This window comes from Octodon degus, unplaced genomic scaffold (genome assembly GCF_000260255.1).
Source record: "Octodon degus isolate 3935 unplaced genomic scaffold, OctDeg1.0 scaffold00234, whole genome shotgun sequence".
Taxonomy (NCBI): Eukaryota; Metazoa; Chordata; class Mammalia; order Rodentia; family Octodontidae; genus Octodon; species Octodon degus.
In genome coordinates, this window is record NW_004524810.1 from 1,552,293 (window position 1) to 1,563,405 (window position 11,113).

Consider the following 11,113-nt stretch of genomic DNA (forward strand, 5'->3'; position numbering starts at 1 on the left):
GGGGGAAAATAAAAACTAAATAAATAAATAAATTTTTTTAAAAAAATCAACTCAATAGACCCTGGCCTACTGGTTCTACTGAGTAAAGAACCAAGATCACGTGACCACACGCTGCTGGGTTTAGTGTCTTATTCACTGAGAAGGTATTGGGCATTTAAAAAAAAATCAGCCCAGGAAAATATCTGAACTCTAAAAACTAGTCTGAGCAACAAGAATGAAGATACGAGTACTGTTTACCAGGGTTTCCAGTGGGTCATTAAATCAGTATGATTCAGTGGCGATGTTCTTTCTTCAGACTGAATTTCATAATTTCCCCATTGATTCTCAGACTACTCCCTTAATTCTCTGCCTTGGCATCGCCTCCCTGAGCAACCCTGGATCTGTCTCTTAACCTTTGTTGTGTTCTTTCTAAAAACAGGCCTCTGCATGAATTCCCATCTTTCTAAGCATCTGTACCATTCTGCTGAGATGGAATGGATAGGTAAAGTCCTTCTAACTCTATGAATTGAGAATGACATATAGGTTAGTGCTGGTGTCTTGTATTTTAAGCCTCCTTTTAAAGGCTTAGAAACACATCTTTCACCTAAAAGAGATGGGGATATATGTGCGAGCAACAGATACTCCCCATCAGTCTTCCAGCGGTTCCAGCAGGCTGGCAGCTCAGCCTGTGTCTAAATGGGTCTGAGTAGACAAGCGCGGTCAGAGAAGGCAGGAAATGGGGTTAGGTTGATTTCCATTAGCAGCAGTTTAAACCAGCATGCTGGGCGGCTCTACTTCCCATTGGCCACAGCTGCGGAGAGCAGCAGGATGAGGCTTGACCTACATCTGTGGGGCGCAGGTCAACCCCTGAATGTGTTTGTAGCAAACATCAGTCTTCCAGAACACCAAGTTTAACTTACTGCCCACCACATACAATATTTATATTAGGAACCGAGATGTCGTCCACCTGCAAGCTTGCATCTGTGGGTTTCCCCACTGTAGACGCCTTCGCTTTCCTTCTCACTGCCTCGCCACGCCCACTCCCTCCCCCACCACGCTCTTAACATTTTTGTCCCCTGCTTCTGTGTCCTCTGGCTGGGGCAAGGTATGGTGGGCACAGCTGCGCTTCTTCTAGTGATCACAGTGGCACTAGCCCTTCCCTGCTGGTCCCAGTTCCCATCTGACCAATCTGTGCCCTGTTCCTTTAGCTACAGTTGTGACCCCAGGTCGGTGCTTCATGCCTGCATGTCCCCTTCTGGGCATGAAACCTTGGGTTTCACAATGTGTCAGTTGTGAATTACCGCGGAAGCTGTGAATAGAATTACAACAGAAACACATTCAGTATGCAGGTCCTAAGGATTCAACGCAGCAATTATTTCTTGGTTAGTTTTTAAAGGTCAAATAATTTTTTCTTTCTTTCTTTCTTTCTTTCTTTCTTTCTTTCTTTCTTTCTTTCTTTCTTTCTCCTTCCTTTCTTCCTTCCTTCCTTCCTTCCTTCTTTCTTTCTTTCTTTCTTTCTTTCTTTCTTTCTTTCTTTCTTTCTTCTTTCTTTCTTTTTTATAGAATTTAAGTGTTTGGACATCTGTCTTTCTATGGGAGAGAACGACTTGGTTTTTTGCCCACTGGGATGCTGGCAAGTTCCTTGTCTTTATCTCAAGTCTCCAGCGATACTAGTATGTCATTGGGGTTTTCTGTGAGGAGACCTATTTATTTACGCTGACATCACAATGGGAAACTTACCTGGTCACGTCCGCCTTCACACTAGAGCATCAGTACACTTAGGCTTCTCTTTACAACGTACACCCTGCTTTCTGTTACCTATTATCACTTCTTCACTGTCCACATAGTAACAGTAAAAAAAGCCTGAACAATGGAAAAATCATTATCCCAACTCTGGTCCCCTTGCACGCAGCCACATTGCAGTAACTGGAGGTAGGAAAGCAGTATCAAGTCATGCCACTGGACCTCTGCGGGCATGCAGTGGTGTTTTCCTCTCTGACACGTCCATCTCCTTTTTGTGCTTTTTCCATTTGCAAGTGGCACAAACAAAGAGGCTTGCAGCCTTCCTGGGCGACAGGGCCGCACAGCCTGTAATAGATCTCTCCATCAGAGAATGCGACCTGCGTGGCCGCCTAAATCATCTTTGTTTTGACTTGCATTTCCATCACTCCTCTTGCTATGGCCTTGGACCACACAAAATAAGATCTCTCCATTCCTGCTATTTATACCCTTCACGTACTTGTGGCCAGTGCACCAGCCCCATTATTTAGAGCTGGTGGTCATGCTGGGAGACTTGTTTCTTTATCTTCCCTCTGAAGGCAGTTGCTTCAGACTTATAAATCATATTTGTTGCTCTTCAATGAATGCCCGACTGTTTTCCAATAATTTGCCTCATTTCTTGGTCACTCACCCTGCTCAGGAAAATTCCCTTTGTTTGTCTCTGTTGCCACAAAATAAGATGATGGTAGCAGAATGCCTGCTCGCAAAAAGTAGAACAGAGGTCTTCAGACACCAGGCGTCTTCCTACCCCAGGACCACGGAGGCACCCTTCCTCCAGTGTGCGTGGACTCTCTTACCTGGGTGTGGACTGTGGTAATAACAGGAGTCTTGTGTGTATGGAGACAGAAATGGTCTATCTGGGTTTCATCTGGCCAGCTTTGGTGCGGTGTCACTTTGTCAACTCCTGTTATTTACATCATATTTCACTATTCATCTGAAGTCCCAGTTGGAAAAGCTTCCCTAGACGCTGAACAGAATGCTAGCCTTTTGCTTCCTCTGAAAACTCCACTTGCTGCTACCGGAATGAATGATGTCGGCAAAGCCCAATACTTTGTTCTGAGGGCAGGGCCTTTGCATGAGACAGACCATCCATTTTACCTTGAATGAATGAGAAGAGCACTACAAACCAGAACACTCACATGGTGCTTTTCTAGTGACGAGGTCAACAAAGGTCAACCCTTTCCCACAATGCCCCTCTTCAAGTGATGGCTACCCCAGCAGCAAAGCTGCCTCTGAAGGATTCTGTGGGGGGCTGGCTCAGGCTGCCTTAAGGGTGGGTCTGGTAAGGCATGTGGAGCTGGGGATTGAATCGCACTCCCCTGTGCCTGACTGGGTTTGTCCAAGCAGGTGCTTAAACAACTGAGCTAACCCGCAAGTCCCCAAAGCTGCCTCTGAAACACTGGTTTTAATGAGGTCTGGGCTAGTGTGCCTACATCACATATATTCAATAATGCTAACACCTACATGGCCATTACAGACTTTCCCCCTAACGTCATCATCCTGTTGCACACTTAAAACCACCCTGGATGGAGGAAGTTCTTACTTAGCAGGCAGGCTTAGAGAGGTCCTGGTGTCCCATCTCACAGATCCTCCGAGTCCCTCTTGTTCTCCTGAAATCGCTGGAAGAAATGCTTTCTGAGCAGTGTGCAAGGTGGAGCTTGGTGCCAGATAGGCTCCTGAAGCTGGTGAAATGCTGGCTATGGCCTGTTTTCTTGTGTTCTTAGTTGGCAAAAATAGGTGAACTAGGTACTATCTACAGATAGACATGAACCCTACTGCTGGTCAATAGGATAATTTAGTTGTTATTCAATGACCGAAGGAGTATCTTTTTATGTATTTAGTACAGGGTCTACAGGGTCTAAAGGGTCTCACACAGATTGGACTCATAGTGATCCTCCTGTTTTAAGCCTCCCAAGCACTGGGATTACAGGCACGTGCCACCATGCCTAGTCTCAGTGTACCCCACAAGTGGGGCCAGTACAGAAGGAATATCTTAAAATTTATAGAACATAGCCTTCTATTTTTTCCTAAATAATAATGTAATATTACTAGGCATGAACTAATGATGAGCTTAGTTCTTCAAATACCAGTTCAGACCCTAAGGGTTTCTATTTTTCCTGTAAAGTTGATGAGATTATGAAACTAAGATAAAAAGATGAATATTTGAATGTATGACAATAGCATGATTTGAGAATCCAAAGAACCTGAAAAATATACTTCTATGTATGAATAATATGAAAAGCAGAAGGCTCTTTTTTCCCCAATATGTGGTAAGGGAGGAACAGCATCTTAAAACTGTTAACAGCTAAGCAAAGGAGGCTATTTTACCTGTCATTTATTTTCACCAACTACTTATCAGTATTTTTAATTTGGCACAACTGTGTTACAGTAGAGGCCTGCATCCTACTGCAGGGATTATTATGTGTTATGGGATTGAAGTAACATCAAAGAAAAGGCTCTTCAGCTCCAGCGCTTTGAACACAATCCTGATCAAGAAATGGATGCTTTCACGGACTTGCTCCGATCCGTGGCCTGGCTATGAGGCAGACTGCACGTGTATACATGCACCAGCAGCACAGAGATGTGGGCAGCCTCCATGCCTGAGAGGAGAGAGGGCAGCATGGCTCACTTCCTATCAGGCTAGGGGCTGCCGCCGCCTCCCGGGTGGCTAGCTCTAACGTGGGCTTTGTGGCTGTATTGCATGGTGCTTCTGACTCTGGAGGAAGACCTTATTAGGCATGTGCATTCTTGAAGAGGCATTCTTAACAACAGCAGCTGTATTGTATAATATGTGCTCACTGCTTCATTGTAGAATAAAGCTCATATTGCTTTACTAATCATTGCAAATTCAATTTTTGTTGACTGTGGCGAAGTTTAGAAATACAGATGAGATCAACCTCCATGGTTTCCATGCAGAAATAGCCAGTCTTATTATATTCTCCCTTATTTACCCATCTGTGCATGTGCTTACACATTCATCTTTTTATTTTTATTTTTCTTTTGCAGAACTGGGGATTGAACTCAGGCCCTTGCACTTGCCAGGGAAGCGCTTATTCCACTGAGCCATCTCCCCAGCCCTCGTTCATCTTTTTAAATCAGTATACTTTTGGTTTTAATCTTCCATGCCACCGACTAATTACTACTTTGATCTCTTAAAACCTCCAAAACTCTTAGTAAAAAAATGGCAATGTTTGGGGGTGACATAAATAGGATGACAGAAATGCTCCAATGAAACATTTTTTAAAAATCTATAGTGGGCCAGGGAGATAGCTCAGTGGTCTAAGCACCTGCCTGGCAAGTGCAAGGACTTGGGTTCAATCCCCAGTGCCACATGCCTCACTGGACCCTTGCTGTCCTGGCCACTGACACCAGGCATAGTGGCACATGCCTATAATCTCAGCACTGAGGAGGATGAGATAGGAGGATCACTACGAGTCTGAGCTGCATAGCAAGACCCTTTACCAAATAAATAAATAAATCTTAAAAAAATTCTATAGTGAATTTATATGGGCATCTTTAAAATACAAGAGGTCTTCCACAATAAATCTTGCACAAATTTTAGAAAAATGTACTTACTGTTCTGACCATTATTCAAATGAATCTTTTCCTCGGGTTGCAGAGTTTCAGTGATCAGCGTCCCAGTGGGAAGGGGCTGACACCGACTAGACCCAGATAGATTTAGGAGTGTAGACAGGAAAGCAAGAGAAACCTAGCTGAGGCCACCACTAATAGTCAAATGATTGTCTTTCTCCCAACTTCCTCCTCACAATGCTCTGCTCCCAAGACTCACCTTTTTGGAAGTGTTCAGCATTTTTCAGATTACTTTTAAAGTACCTGATGAATACAAAAACATCCCTGAGGTACTCAGGACTGTAGAGTTTTGATTTTAAACTGTGTTGAATAGTTCAGCTTATGGGTTATCATCTGACAAAATACATCATCAAATCTAAGACAACATAGTAAGTTGTGCCATTATTTTAAGTGGTGCTAAGGAAAAAAATGCTACTAATTAAGCGACGGCATGTCATTTATTTTAGATTTTATCTACATTTCAGAGACGTTAAGATGTGAGAAAGCATCTTATAATAGATTCACAGTGGCATTTACTTAAGACCTACACGCTGTATGGAGAATATAGTCATGTACTATGAGAGACTTTTAGTGCTCACTATACATTAGATTATGTACAGAGGAATTCAAGTTAAAATGGACATCTTTGACATTTAATGCATCTATTTACTTTTGGATTAAAATGAAGGCAAAAGGTTCATATTTTAACATCTATGTTTCTGTAGAGAAAATTCTTTTTCCTGGCCTTCCATTGCAGTCTCAGGGTGGAAATGCCACCCATGTCACCTCAGATGTCTTTATCTCCTTGCGATTTGCCCTCAGAGACAACAGAATTCTTAGGCATGTTTCACCTCTAGAAGCAAGACAGGATTTGTTGCTTTCCTTTTAAAGCTTATAGTTAGTCATAATTTAGTTTTTAAAAATTCCTTCCAGTTGGCGAATACAGGATGATTTCAACTGTTGACTGTTGCATCTTCCACCGGGCTGGGCTCAGATTTTACTGCTGAAGACGGCGAGTCCTGGGCCGGTCCCCTGGTTGCTCCCTCACCAGTCTGAGCGGCTCCTTCCTTGCTGGGGGAAGTCCGTCCACCACAAAGCGCAGCCCTCCTCAAGCCTCTTTTCCTCTTCAGGCCCAAATGCGTTCTTTCGTTTGCCTGAGATACCTATCCTTTGACAAATCTTCCAAAATGGAAATGCACCCTCTTTTAGCTTATTCTGCCACATGTTGGCAATTGCTGTCTGGTTTCCAAATCTAGTCATGCCATTTTCCCAGAGGAAAAGAAAGCGACATCACTGATTTATCCCCAAGAGTAAACTGCTACTTGGAATGTAAACACAGAACACTATACAGTCAGATATAAAGTAGCTCCGAGGGAGACAGTTCTCCATAGCACTTACCTTTTTCCCTTTGAATTAACCTTGAATTCTCTTGGGGGTGGTTTTCTTTTATTTTGTTTCTTTTCATTTTAAAATTAACTTTTTTATTTTAAAGAAAAAAATGTCAAAACAAGATAATAGGAGGGTAACAATGATTAATACACTGCATATTGTTATCTTTAAATTAGTTACTCAGGATACAAAATATTGGCATTTAATTGCCAAAAAATGTTAGCAGAAACCTTTCTTTTCAATGAACTAAGAGAAGGTAATAGTATCACTATCCTGTGTGTGTGTTTCCTTCTCCTCTCCTTTTCCCTATCACAGTTTCTGTTACCTTTTGAACAGTTTGTTCTCACTTCACAATATCTATTGTACATTTTGGATCTTACTTACTCTTTCAGCTTCTCACACTAGGGAGTCAATATGATGTTTATACATGTGTGTCTCATTTATTTTGCTTATTTATCTATAAAGGTTGCATCCATTTATAAAAGTCCCCAGTTTCTCCTTCTTTATAGCTGAGTAGCACGCCATTGTATACAAAGACCACATCTTTTTTATCCACTCCTCAGGTGATGGGCATTTGGGTTGTTTCCAACATTTAGCTATTACAGATTGTGCTGCTTTAAACAGGGGTCCACATACATAGCTGTGGTATGATGGTTTAAATTCTTTTTTTTTTTTTCAGGTGGCAAAACCAGACTTTATTTTGGAAAAGACAATTTAATTGGTTTTTGGTGGAGGGCACGGGGAAGAATCCCCAAGGGTGGATTGAGGGCTAAGCTGAGCCTCAGGTAGGTCTCTTGCGCCCAATGCTCCCCTGTACAGCTGTCTCCCTACAGGCTCCGGGGCAGCCACAGGAGAGGTGCGGGCTGGGAGAGGCTGCCATGGCCCATTCACTTGGGCAGGACATCCGAGGTCTCAGACACCAGCTTCCCATCGCGGGTCTCGATCTTCTTCACAACCACAGCAGACTTGGTGTAGGTGAAGCCAGGGCTTTGGAGGCTCCCAAAGCTAGGGCTTGTGAGGCCCCCATAGGGTGAGCTCACCATTCCTGCATAGCCACTGGTGGTCTTCGTGTGGATGCTCAAGTTCTGCATCCAGCCTCCAGCCTGTTCTCCTTGCACTCCAGCAGCTCACAGAGGGCAATCTCAATGTCCAGGGCAAGCTTGACATTCATGAGCTCCTGGTGCTTGCACAGCTGGCCGGCCATGTCCTGCTTGGCTTTCTGCAGGGCAGCCTCCAGCTGAGTCAGCTTGGCGTTGGCATCCTTAATGGCCATCTCCCCACGCTGCTTAACATCAGTGATGGCAGCCTCCAGAGATGCTCTCTGGCCTTTGAGGGCCTCAGTCTCTGCCTGCAGGTGGCTGATGCTGCGGGTAATCTCAGAGATCTCAGACTTCGTGTGGCAGAGGTCATCCCCGTGCTTCCCAGCCAGAGTCTGCAACTCTTCATACTTGATCTGGTACATGCTCTTAGCCTGGGCCTGACTGCGACTGGTGATCTCCTCCTACTGGGCCTTGACCTCAGCAATGATGCTGACCAGGTCCAGGGAGCAGCTGTTACCCATGGACAGCACCACGGATGTGTCCATGATCTGAGACAGCAGTTCACATATCTCCTCTTCATACAGCTGCCTGAGGAAGTTGATCTCGTCAGTCAGCCCTTCCAGGGGTGACTCAACTTCCACCTTGTTCATGTCAGCTTCAGCCACATCCTCCTTGATGAGGACAAATTCATTCCCCATGTCTGTACGCTTGTTGATCTCATCTTCATATTTATTCTTGAAGTCCTCCACCAGCCCCTGCATGTTGCAGCCTCCGCCTCCAGCTTCAGTTTCACCTGATCCAGTGCGTCAGGCTGTTGATGTAGCTTTCGAGCATGATGTCCATGTTACTCCGGGACATCTTCTGCTGCTGCAGGAGGCTCCACCTGGTCTCCAGCACCTTATTCTGCTGCTCCAGAAACCAAACCTTGTCAATGAAGGAGGAGAACTTGTTGCTGAGGTTCTTGATCTGCTCCTTCTCCTAATACACATGACCTGGATGTTGGGGTCCACCTCCAGGTTCAGGGGGTTCAGCAGGCTCTGGTTCACCTGGACGGCCATGATGCTCCCCACACCATCAGTGCCCCCATAGCCACCCAGCCCCAGGCTGGCCCAGAAGCTGCTACTGCTGCTGCCCATTCAGGAGAAGCTGGAGAAGCTGATGTGGGAAGCAAGCCTGCTGGTGTAGGAGAGGCCGCCGAGAGCCAGAGGTGGGCACCGTGTAGGACTTCTGGGTCACCCCATGGACGTGGTGGAGGCTGGAGTGGAAGCAGGCGAACTGAAGATGGAGACTCGAGAAGGAGCCTGGCAGCTGCTTCTGCACGGTGATGGTTTTAATTCTTCTGGGAAAATACCCAAAAGAGGAATAGCTGGATTAAATAGGACTTCCAATCCTAGTTTTTTAGGGATCTCCACATTGAGTTCTATAGTCATTGCACTAGTCAACTCTCCCACCAACAGTGGAGAAGAGTTCCTTTTCCGCCAAATCCCCTCTAGCATTTGTTATTGGTTGATTTCTTAATACCAGTCATTCTTTCTGTGGTGAGATAGAATCTCAGTGTTCTTTTAATTTGCATCTCTCAAATGACCAGTGATGTTGAATATTTTTTCATATATTTATTTGCCATTTGTATTTCTTCATCAGAGAAGTATATATTTATCTCAGATGGCCATTTTTGGATTGGGTCTTTGAATTTGGGAAGTCTGATTATTTTGAGGTCTTTATATGTTCTCAAAAGTAATTCTTTGCTGAGGAAGTGCTGACCAACCTTTTTTCCCACAGTGTGCATTGTCTCTTCACTCTGTCAGTGATTTCTTTCGTTGTGCTAAAGCTTTTAATAAGATGAGATCCCAGTTTTTGATACTTTGTGATAGTTCCCGTATAACTGGGGTTCTATTCATAAAGTCTTTGCCTACACCAACATCTTCAGGTCTATCTTCCAGCAGATTTAATGTTTCTGTTTTAATATTGACATCTTCGATGCATTTTGAATTTAGTTTAGTGCAGGGTGAAATATATGGGTCCAATCTTAATCTTTGGCATGTGCAGAGCCAGATTTTCCAGCATCATTTTTTAATGAGGCTGTCTTTCTTCCAGGGAACGTGTTCAGCACCTTTGTCAAAGATAAGGTGGCTCAGTATGTCTGTAGTTGTTTCTGGATCTTATGATCTGTCCCACTGATCTTTGGGTCTTTTTTGCCACTACCATGCTGTTTTATCAAAGTAGCTTTATAGTATAACTTCAAGTTGGGGACTGTGATGCCCACTGTCTTGCCTTTGTTGCCCAGCATTGCCTTTGCTGTTCTAAATCTCTTCTGGTTCCAAATGAACTTCAGGACTGTTTTCTCTAATTCTGTGAGGCATGCTATTGCAATTTGGACCAGAACTGCATTAAATCTGTGTAACAGTGATGGAAGCATAGCCATTTTCACTACATTGGTGCTTCCTATCGTTCCTATATAGTTATATAAAATTAACCATTCTTAAAGTACATGTTAGAAAGATATATAAATATAAATGGTAATACTTAAAATGAGAAATTTTGATGAGGTTTTCTTTTTTCTATTAATTTTATTGAGAAAGAAGTAGAAATGAGACATTTTCAAAACAGGTTAGTAGGACAGTTATAATAATCAATACATTGCATATTCTTGTCTTCATAGTAGCTATTCATAGTATAAGATGCAAACATGATATCTTGTTTAAATACTATTAGTTCAAAACTTCTCATTGAACTAAGAGAAAGTAGCTGTATATCTATGCTAGCTATTTTGTATATACAGATATATATTTTTTTTCACTACAAAATGGTCCTTCATTTATAAGCCCCCCCCCTTTTTTTTTACTTTTGTCAGAGATGGGTATTCCATTGCCATTGAGGTTTTCAAGTTATACTAAGCGTGTGCAGGAAGTACAGGAAGCTGCCACTTGGGGGGAAATAGTCTACCCTAACATGTAGTGAATGCCGCTGCTATACCGAACCTCCTCCAGTCTCCTGTATCTCCCTTCCACATGTTCTTGCCTCCCTTCAGCCCCAAATAAACCCGTTACTTGGAAAACAAGCTAGATGAGGCTGGGTGAGACTTGCACATATCACCCAGGATAATTTATTTCTCTGAGGAAGAAGTAGCCCGAATAGCAGGAAACTGGACCCCAAAAGGCATTAATTCTCAATGGTCCTGGAGAGAAACCCACAGAGTCCTCTGAAAAGGTGGTCAGAGAGTGAGATAGAAAAAGGCAGGCTGATCAGTGAGGTGGAGCCCCTATTTGCATGTTGTAATGGCTACCTTGGCAGAGATATCTATCCTTCAACATTTGCATGAAGTCATTTAGATTTTGTGCTCCCCCAAATAATTACTT

The 11,113-nt window shown here is 43.5% G+C and overlaps 1 long non-coding RNA gene and 1 pseudogene across 1 annotated transcript in view; one reads left to right on the forward strand and one right to left on the reverse strand.

The window, feature by feature from the left end:
- LOC111813875 overlaps positions 1-7,132 on the forward strand; it is a 17,600-nt gene extending 10,468 nt beyond the window's left edge. Inside the window, exons 2-3 of the long non-coding RNA XR_002819007.1 lie at positions 1,924-1,929; positions 7,033-7,132. This is a non-coding gene — a long non-coding RNA (uncharacterized LOC111813875). The remainder of the gene's footprint in view (positions 1-1,923; positions 1,930-7,032) is intronic.
- A 471-nt stretch (positions 7,133-7,603) lies between these two features.
- Positions 7,604-11,113, reverse strand: part of LOC101560704 — a 6,450-nt pseudogene continuing 2,940 nt past the window's right edge.